This window comes from Strigops habroptila, chromosome 17 (genome assembly GCF_004027225.2).
Source record: "Strigops habroptila isolate Jane chromosome 17, bStrHab1.2.pri, whole genome shotgun sequence".
Classification (NCBI taxonomy): domain Eukaryota; kingdom Metazoa; phylum Chordata; class Aves; order Psittaciformes; family Psittacidae; genus Strigops; species Strigops habroptila.
Window position 1 is genome coordinate 4379738 of NC_044293.2, and position 19357 is coordinate 4399094.

General features: G+C 50.1%; 1 long non-coding RNA gene across 1 annotated transcript; it reads right to left on the reverse strand.

Moving 5' to 3' along the window:
- Window positions 1–954: 954 nt before the first annotated feature.
- LOC115616315 lies at window positions 955–18348 on the reverse strand. Its single transcript, XR_003994265.1, has 3 exons — window positions 18227–18348; window positions 17846–17873; window positions 955–965 (listed from the first exon to the last, which is right to left on the reverse strand). It is a non-coding gene; the product is annotated as an uncharacterized LOC115616315 (long non-coding RNA).
- Window positions 18349–19357: the final 1009 nt, after the last annotated feature.

Here is a 19357-nt window from a genome sequence, read left to right on the forward strand (position 1 = left end):
GGAGAGGGTTGTGATTTGCATCCTGGAGCTGAGCACAGATCTCCTGGGCAAAATTCGTCACAGCCAGAGTTACACTGATGTCCCCTACCACCTCACAGCCCCCAGATGACTTCCTAGGGAGAGATCCTGCAGACCTGTGGTCCTGCTTGAGGATCATAAGCCGCCAAGGGTGAGAAGCTGCATGTTATAAGCTTCCACATCGCTTTATGGATCTATAAGTATCATCATTTCCATATTACAGTGGAAAAACAGAGCAGGAACTGATAAAATGACCCTGAGCGCCTGAATCTGTCTGCTTTTAGTTGGTGTTGCATGCTGACCCCTGTACAAGGAAGCAAAGAAAAGGGATCTTGATTTGCAGGGATGCCTTCCCAGCCTCTGTTTGCCCTGGGAAAGGGTGATGGAGCCAGATCAAGGAGCTGCCTGGGCTTGTAAATACCATGGCAGGTTTGTCCAGGCTGCAGCACCATTCCCTCCTGCCCCTTCTCAAAATGAAGGCAATGACACACAGCCTGTGCCCCAGATGCTTCAGTAGTGGTCCACCAAGAGCTGTGCACATCTGGTCTCCAGGTGTTGAGGCTTTCTGTTGCTGGCTAGCCTCGAAAGCAAACTATAGGCACCACCAGTGCTCCAGCCAGCAGCCAGCGATGGACACATGATTGTATGGAATCCAAAGATGCTGCTTGCCCTCTCCAAGTCGAGGGGAAAGCTCTGTCCTCAAAAGCAAGAGAATAGGGGTTTTCATAGAATCACAGAATCCCAGACTGGTTTGGGTTGGAAGAGACCTTAAAGCTCATCTTGTTCCAACCCCCTGCCATGGGCAGGGACACCTTCCACTAGAGCAGGTTGCTCCAAGCCCCTGTGTCCAACCTGGCCTTGGACACTGCCAGGGATGGGGCAGCCCCAGCTTCTCTGGGAAAAGTCTGTGCTGGCGCCTCAGCACCCTCACAGGGAAGAGCTTCTGCCTCAGAGCTCATCTCAATCTCCCCTCTGGCAGGTTAAAGCCATTCCCCCTTGTCCTGCCTAAATTCGTTCCATCTGTGGGTCAGGCAGGAGCTCAGATCCATCATCTTGGATATGACATGATGGATGCACACAGTCAGTGACAGTCAGTGAAACTCAGATATACACTAAAAAAAGAAGCAGTTCAGTGTCTATGGCAGGATCCTGCATGCTCAAAACTGGTCCACACATGACTTTTGTGAGGCTATATTAGGTTAGAGGCTCCTACACTTAAATCCCCTTCATATGGATTGAGTTAATTGCTATAAACTTGCTCATACGTGGTTTATCTCACTTCCATAAGGAGTACGAGAGCCGTACAGAAACAGGCTTTAAATAACGAATGTCTGAAGACGACAGACTGGCTTGGGTGTGATACTGTGTGCAGAAAAATTCCTTCCTTCAGCTTTGAGTTTTCATTTTTAGCCCGTACACGTGTCTATAAATACATATACGAGTATACATACGATAAACCCCACAATAACACCAAGTGCCATCCATCTTTTCATTCTGGAAGTGAGGAATTTCCACTCAGCTCTAACTCTGATGTTAAGCAACATCTCTGGGGAAGTTCTAGCCATAACATTGTCAGTTTGAGCCCTTAAAATGCAGATTCATGAATTTTGCCTTGTAAGCACACAAAAAAACATCATCCTTTTTCTAAAAGCCAATGTGAATATTATCATTGTAATCTCCTCACTCGCACCATTAACAGCTCGGGGGAGGGATGCACAGGAACTCCTGAAAACTGTAAGAAAAAGGTATATCAATTACAATTCATGAAGATATCAGTAGTAAAATCAGTCATCATTGACCAGTTCTCCATTTCAAGCAAAATTAGGCCTGTTGGTTGGGAGGGGGATCTTTTATTCGGCTGTCTGATACACTCGGAAGAAAAAGCAGATAGGGTTTCATCACATAGACCCTCTTCAGATCTGTGAATTCAAATCCTCATCCCCAATCATTTAATCTAAGACTATAAAGCCAGATTTCAGAAGTGCTCTTTTCCCAGGCAAGCGTATAAATAAAGATCAGATATACAAAACTGCTATCAGCTAACAATTCCTGCTCAAACACATCTGGCCAGATTTCAAAACGAATTCAGCAGCCAGTTAATCACTTGCTCTTTATTACTTAACTTACTATTAGCATTGGGGGTAAAAAAAGAGAGATATTTTTGTTTTCTTTTATCTGTTCACAGATTCCTGCATCTTGCTGCAGTGAAATTCAAAAGGCTGATCAAAATCTTGACATTTTTAAGGAGTCGACCGCTCCTCAAACCAGTATAAAAATACAGAAAATGAATCGAGATCATTTAACTGCTTCCCTTTGCATCTTCTTTGTAAAAAAACAAGACTAGCACTGCAGTGAAAATGTCCCATAAACCCTATTCTGAAAATAATAAGCAGCTTATTATGCTTAAACTAGGAGGAGAATGAATGGGAAGCTGGAATTATCGTTCCTGCTGTTGCTGTTGTGTGAGAACATGAGCCGAAGTCTGAGAGCTCGGTCCCCTCAGGCTCTCTAGATACTGGTTTAGGCACTGAGGGGAGATTTAGATGGGGTATGAGGAAGAAGTTCTTCACTGTGAGCTGCACATAGGCTGGAGACATTTCAGCACAGTGCTCTGACGGACCACCTAAACCAATGCAAAAATATGTGTATCTGATAAAATACGTGTCATTACGAGAGCGAGCAGGAGGAGGAGAAGAAAACAGTAGCAGATATGGGAGGCTTGGTTTTGTGGAAATGAGTTATTAACATGTCCTTTACCTCCCTGTTTATTTTCCACATGGTTCCAGGTCAAGGAAAGTTTGTCTGTGACAAAGTGTAGGCTTTTGGAACAGCTGTGCCTTTTCATATTTAATTCCTGAGCTCCACCGAGCACATTTGGACACATTCTTTTTTGAATCCTCAGTTGATTATCAGGGGAGCTCAGGCGGGATAACAGGACACAGGTGACATCCCCCACGAGGGGTGATGTTCCCTTCTGTGAAGGACACCAAGAGCTCCAGGAGGAAGAAAGAGGAAAAATAATGCTTGTACCGGCAGGCTTATACATGCTGTCACCATGACTGCCTTGGCGATGGAGGGGTGATTTATGGCTAGGCTGGGATCGCAGTGCTGGGTCCCACATGTGGAGTGAAAGTGGAAGTGTGTGGGAGGGAGGGGAAGCAGCAGCATCTCATTTATCAGCGCTCCCGGGGCCGAGCAGGTTTCCACCCGGACACAGGCTGCGTTAAGGAACCCTTCACGTCTCCCATGCAGCACTGCAAGGGCATGCCCAGGTCTCAGCATCATAGATTCATAACATCACAGGATGGTTTGGGTTGGAAGGGACCTTAAAGCTCATCCAGCTCCAACCCCCTGCCATGGGCAAGAACTTCTGCCTCAGATCTCAATCTCCCCTCTGGCAGTTTAAATCCATTCCCCCTTGTCCTGTCGCCTTGTCAAAAGCCCCCTCCAGCTTTCTTGTTTGCCCCTTTAGGCACTGGAAGCTGCTCTAAGTCTCCTGGAGCCTTTTCTTCAAGCTGAGCAACCCCAGCACCCATCTTCTGGGGATGGTTGAGGCTGGCACACCTACCCAGGAGAGGGGGAACCCTCACCAGTGTCCTATGACCTGCTCTGGGTATGACCTGCCCTTGGTCCTTCATTAATTGTCCCACCCTCCACAGGTCTCCCAGGCAAGCCACCCCAGGCAGCTTAGGATGCCTCAGCCTGCCTTCTGCAGCAGCCGGCTTGGGCTTGTGGGTTTTAAGCAGAGCAAGGGGGGATGGAGAGGAGGGGGGTCACGGCAGGGTGAGCTGATGAACAGCAAATAATCCTAATTTATGCAAAAAGCAGTCTGGAAAAAATGACATTCCTGGTTGTCTGCATATATAATATAGAGAAATCCTAAATAAAGGGGCCAAAGACGTTTCTATGAATTAGACCTTTATCCTCCGAGCATCCCAGAGCTCAGCCCATGAATTTGGGTGAGTTTGCCTTTTTAATTGCTCTGTCTTTCTAATGCAGGCTATTTAGAAACTGCACAGACAATGTCCTATTGGAAACCGAACAGGTCATTTGGGCTACAGCTTTTATCTGGTTTTCCACCATCTTAGACAACAAACAAGCCATTAATGTCTGGAAACACAGCTTTGATTTCAACTTTGAAACCACAGCCCAGATCACTGCCAATGATGCCCAGTGCCACATTTAAGGCCACCCCATGCCCCAGTGGTGATTAATTCCTCTCTGCCTTATATCTGGGTGCTCACATGCACCTCCCATCTCGGTGGAGATGCTCTGGGTTTGCAGCCCTGGAAATAAGACCATAGCACAGCTTTTTCTGGCTGAAAACTTCCAATAGTAAGCAAATACAGGCTTTGCTTTTGGTCCTAGATTTGGCTTGCCATTAGGATAAGGAGGCTTGCAAAGGGTCTCTGGGTTAGTTGCTGGATCAGCTGCAGCAAACAAGCTGTATCTTCATTAACATGAATCTTCTGTTTTTTTTATTTCCCATCCACAGTATAATCTCATGGTGCAAAGACGAGGTTTCTCCTGTTGCTTCTGGTTGAGGGCAGAACACACACGACTGGCGACGTTAACCCTCAGCCTTATCCAGGTCTCGCTCAGCTGGTACCAAGTGCTTGGGTTTTTGAAGTCAGCAGGAGTCTGGCCTGGGGAAGGTTTTTACAGGATGAGTTTTGGCTGTCTTGATTGAAGCTCTTTCCAAAAACCAGCAAATGCCATTTTCCGCACATGGAGGCTCACAGCATCGGTTCATTCAGTGCCTATAAATCTCTCTTTGAGACTTCATAAATCTCAGCCCGGAGTTTCATTTTCTTTAGGCCACCCTGAGTATCAGCACCGGGCACTGTCATGAGCAGGGCTGCAGCCTTGCTCGCCCTAATGCAAATAGGAATGAGAAATCCTTCATCTTTCAATCCCGCCCTGAGCATCTGTGGGCTGAAAGGGACCTTGCTGGAACAGAGAGCGAGCTGGCTTTACCTCCTCCCTGAATGAGCTTCATTAGCTGGTGCAGTGAGCTCCAGATTTTAATGGATGCAGCAAATGGGAGAAATAAAATAAATACTACAATCAAAGTGCTTAAACCTACGCCTCGCCTATGCCAACACAAACCCTGAATCGGAGGAAGCATTGGGCTAAATATAGATCCTCAAGCAAAATCGGAGAGCTTTTATTCTTTTTTTTAACTTTTTTTCTAGGTTCATACTGTAAAACATCTGCTGAACAGTTTCCTATAACTGTTTTTGGCTTTTAAATCAAAGAAAGAAGAAACAATGTCCCATTTTTGCAGAGAGAAAAGGAGGGGGGAATAATAGACCTTCCTCTCAAAGCAGGATGACAATAAGGATAGAAATAGAAAGGGGAGAGCTTCGGAACATCTTGAGTCCAGACAAGAAGAGGGTGGATGGCAGGTTCAGGTATCTCTGCTTGCTTTGGCCACTTCCTATTTCAAGAGAGAGCTGGCAAAACTGCTGACAGCCGAAAGGGAAAACCCACAGCAGAGCTGGAGCGTGCTGATGGGCAAAGAGGGAGACCAAAAGTAGGTGCGACAGTTCTGTGGGGGCATGGGAAGGTGTGTGGGGCTGGTAGTTGCCAGAAGGAGAAAAAGACAGTGATTTAGGAGGAGAAAGAAGGGGAGGGGTTGTGCTGCAGTTGTAATGGCTTTTCCCCAGGTCCTTTCAGCATCTCATGGGCCCATCAGAGCTCCTTGGGGTGGCCTTGAGCTGCCACATCTGTACCGGGTCCCCTTGGCACAGACATCGTGCCGCAGGCAATAACACTCCTCAGAGCCACCCGCTTTTCCCTGCCACCTCCACCAAGCCCCGACGCCCTGGGGAGGGACACAGGGGGGAACGTGCAGCCCACGCTGTCACACCTCTTTGGGCTTCTTGGCAGTGGTGCCTGCACAAAAAAGCCTTTCCTGCCAAGTCACAGGATGCGATGACGGCGCGGCTGGGAAAAACTTCAAAACAGCCCAAACAATCAGGGATTGTCTGCGGAGAACGGGCTCTAAAATTGGCTCCTTGGATTAGCACCAGGTTCACCCCTGGGGCCTTTGTCAGGAGCGCTGGGCTCAGCAGCGATGACGGAGAAGGACCTAATCTCACTTCCTATCTGCGGTACGGGTCGAATTTAGCCCGGCTTTGCCGGCTGTTCTCGTCCCTCCGTGACCTTCTGGCATCCAGGCACTCAGACAGCAGCCGGGAGCGACTTCCCACTGGCAGGAATGCTGCGGTGCCTATAGCACCTAGATGACTCAGGTGTCAGCAACCCTTCTTTATTTATTTCCTAAATAATGTTGCTTAGGAACCTGCATCCCCTCCACAGCCCAATTCCTGTGCAGGTCTGAGGGTGGGGGTACAAGAATTGCCCTTTTTTACAGCTTTAGCACATGTTGGGCTGGATTTGCTCTTTTTAAGTAAATCCCAGTTAGGCAGTGGTAGAGACCCTCCTGTTAGTAGGGGTTTCTTAGCACCTTTGGTCCTCAGCATGAGAGTCTTCTGCCACAAAGCCCCCACCATCAGCACCAGGGTAGCATGTCCCCCTCCAGCCATGAACCTCTTTCCCCATCTTTTACCCTCTGGCTCAGCCCCAGCACCCTGATCCCAGCACCCTTGCAACAACTGCATGCTTCAGAGCTGCTCTGGAGGATGCATTAAACATGGTCAGTGCATGTCTGATGGCCCTTACAGACCCACGGCCTTTCCCCTGGGCTGTGTGGACTTGTTTGTCCCTGCCCCATAATGCAGCATCCCTCCAAGCATCCCTCTCCCAGCCCAACCCTTCGGAGGAAACCTCGGACAAAAGAAACTCAAAACAAAATCCAGGAGTGGGGAAGTGGCAGGCGAGGGGCTGTGTCAGATCAGCCAGATCCCCAGGAGGAAATAATTGAAACAAGGCTCCGGCACGTGCCGGGAGATGGGATGTGTCGGGGCGACTGCTCCCTGCCAGCCCTCGCTGGGCGCTGCGGGCAGGGACCAGCTGCTCACCTGAGCCCTCATGTTTGGTGCTGCCAAATGAGATTCCAAGGGAGGGAAGACACCATAAACTGGCATGTTGGTAGGAAAGCCTTCCTGCAATCGAACCCCTGCACTCTGCACGAAAGGGGCTTTGCTTTCTGCAGGAGATTCCCCTCACTCCTGCCAAAATCATGGAGAAAATGATGTCTCGGGTGCTTCCCAAGCACCCAGAGCCACTTCTTATAACCCTGCTCTGGAATATACCTTCTACACTGAGCAAAATGGGTCTCCTAACCTTGAAGACCTGCTCTAAGGCCTATTTATCCACCCTGGCTTTGCAGGAGGGGAGCTGTGCAGGATGGGAGACAGACAGCATCCTTTCCTCAGTGCTGGTACAGCCAGTGCAATGGGGCTGCGGGTGAAACCTCAATGCTGTGATAAATTTGTAAAGCACATTTCAGCTCCAAGGGGCCATTTGTGAGTCCAAGGGGGCTATGGCGGGGGGCAAAATCATGTGTCTTTTCAGGAGAAGGAGCCCTTGTGCACGTGCAGGTGCCTGGGGCTCGAGAGGGGGAAGGCAGTAACTCACAGCAGCAGGCTCATTAGAAAATAACACTACAAAATGCTGGAGAAACAGAGTCTGGGGGAGAAGTGGGGTTCCCCAAGCCCTCTCCACCCTGGTGAAGACTGATGCCGAGGGCAGAGAGGCACATCGACGTGTGCATCCATGGGACGGATTGCTTGTGCATTAGGGACTGTGCAAAGGCAGGCATAAGCATGTCTTTGTGTCTTCAAGTACCTCCAAGCAGGCAGGACACCCTCTTTCATGGAGGATGCTGTGGCACGAGGGACCCCCCCAGGGGATGCTCTGGGGTGTCCTGCCTTCAGCTCTCAGGGGGTGATGCCAGGAGAATTGCCTGTAAGGACGAATTCAAGGGATGGGTTTCTATCCTTGCAAGCATGCCTTTGCCAGAGCGCTGATTGCAAGCAAAGGTTTGCAGCTTGGAAACTTGGAAGGGTCGGGCTATTTTCACTCCCTCTCTCCCAGGCTCTTTCATTCATGCTTCCTCTCTCTTTTCCCCAGTGCATTTCTCACTCACGCTCTCATTCATGCTCACTCGCTCATTCGCATTTTCCTGGCTGTATTTTTAGCTCCCTCGCCGTTCGGAGGATGTGAACATTATCCCTGAGTCATGACTTTGTGAGGAAACAGGCAGCCAGGGCTCCCATTACAACCCGTGAGGGCTCTTATCAGCTGCAGCACAGCTTGCTGGGGAGGGGGCTTTATCTCCCTGTCCCTCTCCTCTTCCTTTTTTACTTTCCAGCTGCTGCAGCCCCAGCTCCTCCACCGAGGCCATGAGGCTCATCCCCCCCTGCCCGTGTCATGCTGCAGAGCTCAATGAGTTAAATGAAGATTGGCAGTCAGGAAATGGGAGTAAACCGTAAAGGCCAAAGAGCATCCTTGGGGCTGGGGGGGTGCTGCTGCAGGAATTACATCAAGCGAAAAGGTGTCTGGCAGGGCTCTGACACCAAATGCTGCTGGTGTTATTCCCAGCCCGTTCAAACAAACCTGACGTAATGGCACCTGGGGGCTCGCTTGTGAGCTTGCTCTGCATGTGCAAAACACAATCCCGCACCCCTGAGTATTTCAATCTGGCTCATGATAAGGTTGAAGCAGCAGCAAAGTGTTACACCAGCTCCGTTCCCACACGTGGATGGGCCATTGAAGTAAAAGACATCCCACATGAGAAATGATAGGAGACCATCCCATGAGGGAGGAGGCAGGGCCGCTGGGACCCCACACATGACATTACGGATGATGTCCAAGTGACCCCCTGGGTCGATGCTGGAGGAGGGGGGTGATGGAGGGCAGCTCTTGCTGTGTCTCGACGCAGCCTTATCCGTCACGACATGGCTCTGCTAATCTCAGTGCTCTGAGCTGGTCGTGAGGCTCCGCTTCACCTTTCTGTGACATTCAGGGTGTTTTCGTCTTATACTTCCTCTGACTTTCCTCTCTAACCTTTATGTTATCTCCCTAATACTCTCTCCTCCCTTTTCCACCCATCTGCTTATTTTAGCTGCCTCTTCCTGCCTGCACGTGTGGCTGCTGCCCTGCCCTAGGCTGGTTCCCCCTCCATGGCAGAAAATGGATCACTCCCCTGCGCTCAACTCATGGGGAGAGTTTTGCCCCATTTTCATGCTTTTCAAGCAATGGAGATAAATCCAGTTTAAACGGTTTTAAACTGACAGAGGGGAGATTTAGGTTAGATGTTAGAAAGAAGCTCTTCCCTGTGAGGGTGCTGAGGCGCTGGCACAGGGCACCCAGAGAAGCTGTGGCTGCCCCATCCCTGGCAGTGTTCAAGGCCAGGTTGGACACAGGGGCTTGGAGCAACCTGCTCTAGTGGAAGGTGTCCCTGCCCGTGGCAGGGGGTTGGAGCTGGAGGAGCTTTAAGCTCCCTTCAACCCAAACCACTCTATGATTCAATGATTTCCCAAAAAAACCCTGTCTGCAATGAGCTGCTTCTGCATTCTGGACACCTATCCCACTTGTGCCAGCTACACTGGTGCTCAGCATCAGGGTGCTCTTTTGAAGCAGCTAAAATTGATCCTTGTGGTCCTCTGTCCTTGTGGAGATGGTCCCACACCTTCACCTGCTGCATCTGTGCCAGGAGCCCAGTCCTGCTGCATCCTGCCTTCGAGCCCATTTGTGCACTGCAGGAGATGCTATCAGAAGCTGCCAGAAGAGATGAAAGGCTGACACAGGGTCAAGAACCAGCTCGAGAAACTGAAGGAAGAAAAATCCACTGAGGGCTACTAAAGAAACCACTTTTGGGTCAGGAAATCCCAGCGCTGTGGCTGTTGGCACTCAGAAAGGATACAGGGAAGGATTTGGCCCTTTTCTTCTGGTTCCCAATTTGAGCCAGTAGTGGGCCCATTGGTTTGGCTTAATGCAACCATTTCATCACACACTTCTGAGCTGGTGGCTTTCTTCCCTGAGACAGACACAGGCCTTGAGGGGACACTGAAGAAAAGGGACCTGGGGAGGGAAGGAGGGCAATCTTTCCATCCATGCTGAGATATGACACAGCAGAGGGGATGCTGACAGTGCAGGGTATCTCCCCACGGCACCCAGAGCCCTTGGGCATATGTAGTGAGCAGGAGACGACCAGCAAGAGCTTGGGGACCTTCACACATGTGTTTGTTCAAGAAATGAGGCCATTTGCAGCCCCAGAGTCAAAACACTCTGACAGTGGAAAGCAGGACTTCCTGGGCTGAGCCCTGTTGCTAAATAAAAGACAAAAGAAAGAGTAATTAGATGCCATTAATTGTTGTTAGGAGGATTTTTGCTGGCGGCCAGCACTCCTCTCGGGAGGACACAGCCCTGGCCTTACCCGGCACGGCTGCAATAACACTCATGTGTGGATTGGGTTTATTTTAAGCACCCCACTCCCTCCTTTTCTCCCAGCCCCAGTGACTTCCAACCCTCCCATCCTCTCCATCTTCTCTGGGCATGCTTGCACAGAGACCAGATGTGCTCAGGGAGGGGGCTGATAGGAAAGGAGAGGGCAAGAGGGGAGCACAGCGGGATCTGGCTAAAGGGGGACAGTGAACCCACAGTTGCCCTGAGCATCACAGCCCTTGAAATCTCAGCGACCGTGTTAGTGAAGGGATGCAATGCAGGTTGTAAGCCAAGAATGTGTAAATGATTGGAAAATACTTGAAGTGCATTCAGCTCTGAAGGAAGCGCGAAGGGTTCATCCTGTAGACGTTAAAAGGATCCTCTGCCCCTGTCATTTACCTGTGCTCTGGCTTCTGTGCTTTCCCATTAGAGTTTATTCATTATGATGGCTATTATTTTGTTGTATGATGAACGCAGCCCTTTCGGCAGGCCTTGGGACATTGCCTAGAATTACAAGCAATTTAATAACAAGGAGCCGAATGCTGAGGCCCTGCTTCCACTCCTGCCTTATTGGTGAAAAGCCCCGCTGGCTTTCATCAAAAGGAGAGTCTCAACAAGCAGCCGCGTGTCGTCCCCCCCCTCTCTCCAGCTTTATCTGGGTGCTTTTAAGGTGATCCTGCTCAGAAACATCACAGATTTGCAAGGCTTGAGCAAGGCGCAAGTGCTGATGGAGATGGTTCCCAAGCTGGAGAAGGGGGTGCAAAGAGGGGATGTGGCCCCAGGGGAAGAAACAAGGGGATTTGGAGCTGAGACTTTATCTTTCTCCAAATTATCTTTTTCCCCTCCATGGCAGGGGGTTGAAACTAGGTGATTTTTAAGGTCCCTTCCAACTCAAACCACTCGGTGATTCTATGAATTATTTGTAACATTGAAGCCCATAGTTTCCTCCAATTACAGCATCCCAGAAGTTGTTTTCGTTTCTTCAAAACCCCAAACCTTTGTCGTTCACCATTAAAAGCACTTGTTTTACTTAAACCGGTGGCGGTGGCGGGCAGCATCTTCCCAGAAAGCTGCATCTCCTGCAGAGAAGAGACAGTTTGCTATAAAGAAGAAGGATTGCATCTCTGCTTTGCCTCTCCTGTCTAGGGCAGTGAGCACCTAAGAAAGCACAAGCACGCCTCCTGAAGGCAATCCTAAGCCAGGGTTCCCCCAGACCCCAGGAGCTCCTTGGGGGACAAACAAAAGGGTTCATGGTCCTCTGATAAAAAGAGTTCTTGTGCACAAGGAAATCCTTGCTCTGGCAGAAATCACTGTGGTGCTGTGGTGCTGTTTGTGCTCACAAGGATCAATCTGGAGCATGCAGATGGGGTGTTATCCTCCTTTTCTGGGTTATTTCTGCCTCTGGTTGCCCCCATTGCAGCATCTGGAGAAGCTCACAGACTTCAGGGTGTTCATCTGTGCTGCACATCTGCAGGGGAGGGAAGTGTTGTCACTCCCACTATAGGAAAGGAGTGAATTTACTGTCAAAATGGTTGGGAGCTGAGCTATAGTGAGAGGGCAAGTGAGGTGGCTCTGAAAATGGCAGTGCCAGGGCAGCCTCCACGGAGCAATCATGGCACATGAGGGGATCCGACCCCACAGTAAGATTAACTGACACGCAGAGCATCCACAGAGAGCAGAAGCCATGGGGGGAACATGGTACCTACAGGACAAAGCCCCATTTCTGCTGCGGTGCTCATCCTCAGCACATTTCAGTGCTCCTTGCAGAGGAGGAAGATTTTGTTATCCTCATTATACAGCTGGAAACTGAAGCACGAGGAAAGGGAGGATTTGCCTTCCATTGCTGAGAACAAACCCATTGCTTGGCATAGCTTTGAGCTCAACAAACCTCCCTGGGCTCAGTGCAATATGCTTCTGGTGCTCCCACTTCAGCAAACACACACACACATTCCTGATGTATATTTTAGTTGCATTAAAAGCACATTTTCCAGCTCAAAGCAAGAGCAAATAAAATCCTCACTGGTGTTAGAGCAAAGCCCTCCCATTCCTACAGCTAAAAAAATCATAACACACTCACTAGTCTTCTTTCTTTCTGCTTGGGTAATGAAAGAAAACATTTTCACCCATTTCACTTCCCTTTACTATCAGCAGCAAGACAATGCCACTTGCAAGTTCTCATTTATTAGCACAAATGTTTAGGTAGCAACATTATAATGTCGTCACTTAAATTAAGAGGAAATGTAGAGGCATTTCTTGGGTAATGAAGAGGCTTGTTTTTAAGGTTAAGGTGGATGTGAACTCTTGAAGAGAGTTTCTAAACTGTCGACTTCACTTGAAACGCTTAATGCTATGTGAAAGCATCTGAGCTGAAGCAACAGCTGAAGATTTGTGCACATTTCCTGGCATCTCTCCTTAGTTTTTAGGTTTGCTTTTCTTTCTGCAGGAGTAAATGCTTGTGCTTTACATCTTGCTTTTCTCTGAAGTGACACTCTCCGCTTCCTTGTGTGTCTGGAATGGGTTTCACCCTACAACAAGGGTGGAAACAAGGGCCCCTGAGGCCTGAAATGCATGGTTGGGAGCCACCTGGTGCCATCCTGCCGGCACTGCAAGCCCTGGGCTGGAGCCAGCGAACGCACCGAGATGAGTGAGCCCCAGTGAAGGGTAGCTCAAACCCACATTCCTCTAGCCCGAGGTCACAAGAACTGCTGGGTGCAGACAGACTCGTAGCTGCAGGAAGTCTCCTTTCCTGTCCCCTTTTCTCCTTCAGGAAGGCAAAAGTCGTAGGCAACACACTCTTCTCTTGGATCAGCTGGAAAACCTGCACGAGGGTTATAAACTCATAAACTTGACTTTGGTCTCCATCCTTTCTGGTTCACCTTTGTAAGATCTGGAGCACAATGTCACTGTTAACGCATCCGAATCATGCTTTTCATCTTGATTTTGCACCCAGTGGATTCATTCACTACTGGTTCTTCTGGCTTGCTTTCCACATTCATCCTCCAAGCGATGAAAAGAGGAGATGGAGCCAAAACTGTATTCTCCAAGCTCCACTCCTTTTGGCTGCTCTGCTTGCATGGCCAAGGAGTTTGCACTACTGCTGTGATTAATGTGAGATGAGTTTAATTGGGGTGAGAGGGTGAAGGAGAGTCACCCTCAAATGCTGAAGGATTGGGAAGGGGATAGGTGGTGGAGAGGATGCATTTGCAATCATGGCGTGAGTGCCCAAACACCCCTGGGAGCCAAAAGCTGTGATAGTTTGGAGGGGTTTTGGCAGGTAGCAGGAAACAAGCTTGGCAGAGGCTCAGTCTGCTTCCAGCTCAAAACACCACAACCACCCCTGGGCTAAAGAGGCAGGTCAGGGGCAACAAAAGCCACAAGGAAAGGGTCCCAGCAGGCAAGACAGGGCCTCCCCACATGGTGACATACTGGAGTGCACGCTGCAGACATCAGCCAGCGTGCACAGGGAAACCCACCTTGCACTGACTCATCCCTGAACTCCAAACCTGGCCGTCAACCCTCCTTTTTCCGATCACTGACACATTGGTTTGCTTATGAATTTACTGCAACAGCCGTGTCTCTCATTTTCCTCCTGGGGAAGAGGTCCCCTCAAGGGGGGTGGTTGCTTCATGGCAAGCCAGTGAGAAGGACCCCAAGTCGACACTGGGGGTGATGGCAGAACTCTTCCCCAGCCCCTCTTTCACTCTCCATGGGGTTATCCCATAGCAGCAGAGTTGGGCAGCCAAACTCAGCAGCCTGGACCAGTCGTGCCAGGGAATTTCTTCATGCTGGCATGTCTGCGTGGTACATAGTCCTTCCTGCAGTTACCTCCTCTAACAGGGGTGCAACCCAAATCCTACAGCGTCCTGCCTGCCCCCCAGATCCCCATATGTCCCTCTGAGCTCTTCTCCCCATTTAAAGTCTAGAGAAAAGATAATTTACTGGGAAATGGCATTGCTTCAGGTATCAGTGAAAATAAATCTGTAGGTACTGGTAGCTTTCCAAGCAGTTCAGAGGCTTTCCCATACCGCAGGGTGATTTTGTTTTAAAGACACATGAAAAGTCCCTTACTTTGGCTGCAGATCTGAACTTTCATAGATCTTAGAGCCAGAAAGGACCATAGATTATCCAGGCTGACTTCCTGTCTAACGCACGCCATATGAGTCCATCCCCTTATTCCTACAGTGAGCCCAATAATTCCTGTTCGGCTATACATCTCTTTCAAAAAGGCATCCGGTTTTGATTTAAGGACTTCAAGAGATGGAGAATCCATCACTTCCCATGGCAGCTTGTGCCAATGGTTATTTCTAATAAAGAAGGAAACTATTTAGAATTGGGCTTACATGTCAGAGGCTTCTCTAGGTAAAGGAACACTCACAGGCTGTCTCACCATTCAAATAAAAGCACAAATGAGTCAGTGAAGGAGGATCTTACCCCTAAAAGTGTCTATTCTTACACACTGTTCCAGCTGATCTGTCTTAAGTTGGTCTTTTCTCTACAACCATCATCTTCCGTAGCCCATCGTGGCTGTAATACATTGCCTCAGCAAGTCTTCACACTTGTAAGTTGCTTATCTTTCTACCAGCTACAAAGTGCAAATGTCCAGCCCCTGTTACCACACCTAGGGTGCCAGGATAGAAAGGTGGTACTGGGCATCAGCTACACATGGAGAGCTCCAAAACGGTGCCACCTATAATGGGTTCCTAGATGAGAGTTGATTCCCTGTCATGACTGAGAGACATAAAGTGTATTTTTTTGTCAAAGTGTATTCAGTAGAGTATATATATATTAATGTTCATTGTGACTGTTTGTCAGAAAGAGGCAGGAAAACATAGGTGTGCAGCTGTTCTATGATTTGACACATTGCTAATTTTCCTCTGTATTTTACTTATATATATAATCTGATTTGCTTTATTGTACTTATTTACTATATATGTAGAAATACATACTCGATTCACGTTAGTATGCTTGTTTGCCTTTGTGTGCTTATTCGCTTTAGCGTGCTTGTTTAATAAAATGTGCATATTATACAGACACCATGTGGTCATTTTGTGACATACTCTGCCTGTTAGCAGAACACCAACATAGCAATCTACCCTTGCTTTGCCACCTAAACCTCCATCCTGAGAATGATGGCCAGAGAGGCAGAACACAGGTGGAGTTTGAGATGTTTTAAATTTTACACAGTTTAGTATGAAATATTTCTTTTCCTATAACCCCCCTGGAATGTGAACTTTAACTAATTAGCTGATCCCCTCACCAATTCATAGATACAGGAACAAGTCAGGTGTTGCTCCTTTGAAGACAAGTTGTCTTTGTGGTTTTGCCTTTCACCAGCCTTAAGCATCCTGCAGATGAGCAAATGTGCAATGGGTGCTCCGGCTGCCTTTATCCCAGGTGGTGGTTTTGCCCTCCCTTTTCCCCAGATATTGTGGGAGGGTGGTGGGGCCTTGTACACTTGAGGCACAGTTGCTCATTAGTGAGCTCATTCAGCTCTTGGGCTCTGCTGGGATCAACTCTCTCCTGTTCCTTCAGCCTTTGGATAGCTTGGAGCTCTCTGAGCTTTTTGGTTTCAGTTTTTACATCTTCAGCAGCTGAGATTTCTCCAGAGAGGGTTTCTGGATCAGATGAGGCTCAGCAACGCACATATATCAGTAAGTACCTTTTGATGAAATCCCTTTATTTCAAGTTTGCAGTGTAGCATTGGTTGCATAGGAAGGGTAAGAGGGGCTGGAGGTGTGCAATTTAGGAACTGGTTGCTGGGAGGCCTGAGAGCACTGCTACAGAGGCAGAAAGCAGATGGAGTTTTAGGTGGGAAAGCACGGGTGGATTGCCATGTTGGTGGCACCGTTACAGAGCTCACCGTGTGTAGGTGATGCCAGCACCAGCTTTCTATCCTGGCTCCTTAGCTGTGGGTGCCCCCAACATGACAATCCCCCTCACTTTGCCACTTCAAACGTGTTCTGGAGCTCACCATGTGTAGGGGATGCGCAGCTCCTGCAGTACCGCTTGTGGACACCTGATGGAATCACACGCTCACTTACATGGTACAGGGCAGGCAGCGCCCCTCCGCTCCCCCTCCCATCCTCTTTTGCCTGCCTGTTTATGAGGCAACACACTATGGGGACTACCTCTCTGGTGCCTGCTCTCGGGCATCCTGGAGCACGGCTCACACAGTGCAAACATCCAGCCTCTGCTCTCACAGCTGAAGAGCCAGGACTGAAAGCTGCTGCTGGGCCTCTTCTGCACAGAGTGAGCTCCACAACAGTGCCACCAGCATTGCTCCAGCTCCTCGATTTCCCACCTAAAACTCCATCTGCGTACTGCCTCTCCTCTCGGGTGCCCGCTCTCGGAAGTCGTGCAGCACAGCTCATGGAGCGCGAACGTCCCACCCCTGCTCCCACAGTGATAGAGCAAGGGCAGAAAGCTGGTGCTGGGCATCACCTACACACGGTGAACTCCACAACGGTGCCACCAAGATGGTAATCCGCCCTTGTTTGACATCTAAAACACCATCTGCATACTGCCTCTGCAGTGCCCGCTCTCAGGCATCTTGACGCATGGGTCACAGAGAGCGAACGTCCGGCCCCTATTCCCACAGCCAAGGAACCAGGACAAAAAGCTGGTGCTGGGCATCACCTACAAAGGTTGAGCTAAGCAACGGTGCCACCAACCTGGCAATCCGCCCTCACTTTGCCACCTAATACTCCATCTGCTGTACCGTATCTCTAGTGCCCGCTCTCGGGCATCCTTGATCACAGCTCACAGAGTGCGAACGTCTTTCCCCTGCTCCCAGAGCTGAAGAGCAAGGACAGAAAGCTGGTGCTGGGTGTCACCCACATAGAGTGAGCTCCACAACAGTGCCACCAACATGGCAATCAGCCCTCGCTTTGCCACCTAAAACCCCATCTGCATACTGCCTCTCTGGTGCCCACTCTCAGGCATCTTGGAACAGAGCACAAAGAGTGAGAATGTCCAGCCCCTCTCCCACAGCCTTAGGGCCAGGACAGAAAACTACTGCTGGGCATCACCTACATACAGAGTGAGCTCTGCAACAGTGTCATTAGCATTGCTCTCGCTCCTTGTTTTCCCACCTAAAACTCCATCTGCGTACTGCCTCTCCTCTCTTGCCTGCCCTTGGAAATCCTGCAGCACGGCTCACAGAATGCGAACATCCTGCCCCTGCTCCCACAGTGATAGAGCGAGGAGAGAAAGCTGGTGCTGGGCATCTTCTACACATGGTGAACTCCACAACGGTGCCACTAAGATGGTAATCCACCCTTGTCTGCCCCCTAAAACACCATCTGCATACTGCCTCTGCAGTGCCCGCTCTCGGGCATCTTGGTGCACGGGTCACAGAGTGCGAATGTGCGGCCCCTGCTCCCACAACCGAGGAGCCAGGACGCAAAGCTGGTGCTGGGCATCACCTACAAAGGGTGAGCTAAGCAACGGTGCCACCAACATGGCAATCCACCCTCGCTTTGCCACCTACAACTCCATCTCTGTAATGTGTCTCTGGTGCCAGGTGTCACGAGTCCTGGAGCACAAATCACAATATGCAAACGTCCAGCCCCTGCTCCCACAGCCAAGGATCCAAAACAGAAAGCTGCTGCTGGGCATCACCTACACACACTGAGCTCCTCAGCGATGCCATCGACATGGTAATTCCCCCTCGCTTTCACACCCAAAACGCGTTCAGGATCTCACCATGTGGAGGTGATGCGCAGCTCCTGCAGTACCTCTTGTGGACACCCGATGGAATCACACGCTCACTTATGTAGTACCGGGCAGGCAGCGCCCCTCCGCTCCCCCTCCCATCCTCCTTTGCCTGCCCGTTTATGAGGCAACAAACTACGGGGACTGCCTCTCTGGTGCCCGCTCTCGGGCGTCCTGGAGCACGGGTCACAGAGTGCTAAGAACATAAAGCCCCTGCTCCACAGCCGAGAAACCAGGACAGGAAGCTGGTGCTGGGCATCACCTACAAACAGTGAGCTCCACAGCGGTACCACCTACATGGCAATCCCCCCTCGCTTTCCCACCTAAAACTCCATACGTGTACTGCCTCTCGTCTCTGGTGCCCGGCCCTGGGTATCCTGGAGCATGATTCTCAGATTGTGGATGTCCAGCCCCTCCTCCCACAGCCAAGGATCTAGACCAGAATGCTCATGCTGGGCATCACCTAAACACAGTGATCTCTGCAACGGTGCCACCAACATGGCAATCCACCCTCACTTTGCCACCTAAAACCCCATCTGCGTACTGCCTCTCCAGTGCCCACTCTCAGGCATCCTGGAGCATGGCTCACAGAAAGTGAGAATTTCCAGCCCCTACTCCCACAGCCTATGTCCCAAGACAGAAAGCCAGTGCTGGGCATCACCTACACATAGTGAGCTCCGCAATGGTGTCACCAACATGGCAATCCACCCTCGCTTTCCAACCTACAACTCCATCTCCGTAATGTATCTCTGGTGCCAGACCTCAGGCATCCTGGAGCACGGTTCACAGACTGCAAACGTCCAGCCTCTACTCCCCTAGCTTATGGCCCAGGACAGAAAGCTGGTGCTGGGCATCACCTACATACGGTGAGCTCCGCAATGGTGTCACCAACATGGCAATCCACCCTCACTTTGACCCTACAACTCCATCTCCATAATGTGTCTGATGTCCAGTCTCAGGAGTCCTGGACCACAGCTCACAGAGTGCAAACATCCAGCCCCTGCTCCCACAGCTGAGGTTCCCGAACAGAAAGCTGGTGCTGGGCATCACCTACATGCAGTGAGCTCCTCAACGGTGCCACCAACGTGGCAATTCCCTCTCTCTTTTGCACCTAAAGCCCCATCTGCCTACTGCCTCTCTGGTGCCCAGTCTCGGGCGTTCTGGTGCACGGTTCACAGAATGCAAACGTCCAGCCCCTGCTCCCACAGCCAAGGATCTGGAACAGAAGGCTGCCGCTGGGCATCACCTACACACAGGGAGCTCCTCAACG